The sequence below is a fragment of the Bison bison genome, unplaced genomic scaffold (assembly GCF_000754665.1).
Source record: "Bison bison bison isolate TAMUID 2011002044 unplaced genomic scaffold, Bison_UMD1.0 scf7180017863516, whole genome shotgun sequence".
Classification (NCBI taxonomy): domain Eukaryota; kingdom Metazoa; phylum Chordata; class Mammalia; order Artiodactyla; family Bovidae; genus Bison; species Bison bison.
In genome coordinates, this window is record NW_011494088.1 from 7,744 (window position 1) to 8,471 (window position 728).

Here is a 728-nt window from a genome sequence, read left to right on the forward strand (position 1 = left end):
GCCCCCCACCAACCGCGGCCCTGACCACTGGAACGCCCCAGGGGGTAGCCGACTGGGGAATGTGTCTCGGACAGCCACTTCCCTGTCTTTGTGTGACCACCTTGCCCCAGCGTCTATCTATCACCTGCCTCTCCTCAGATCCCTTTCTGACCTAGTGGACATGACAAAACAGTTGTGTTCAGTCGGCCAGTAACTAAGTTCAGCACCCAGCCCCTGACTTATCAGGTCTGCAGCTATTTGGTACCAATAACTTGACTCCTACTTCCATAATTCCCAATCAGGAAAGGCTTTAGGCAGAATATCACAGGATACATACCTTTCTTCCCCCAAAGAACTCAATGCATGAGACAGGGGAGTTGAAGAACCACTCAGTGGCAGTGCTTTCCTGGCTCTCTGCTTCGATGCTCTAGAAGAGTCAGGAGTCAATGCCTAAGACCTTGCACACAGCCTATACACACGGCTCTGGGGTTTCCATGTGAACATGTGACAATGAGTCAACTCAGGGTGGTTTTAATGAAAGAAAACCAGGAGGAAGTCAATTACATCAGGCAGTTTTGCAGTCAGTGGCCGGTTTGCCACCCAACATAGATTAATTTTTTTAAAGGGGCTGCCCCACAGGAGCTTGAGTAAATGACAAGCTCAGAGGGTTGTCTTGGGAGGGAGAGAAGGTGCTTGCTTTGTCCCACTGCACAGTCTCTTTTACGCAGCACTGGACAGGTGACTGGGAG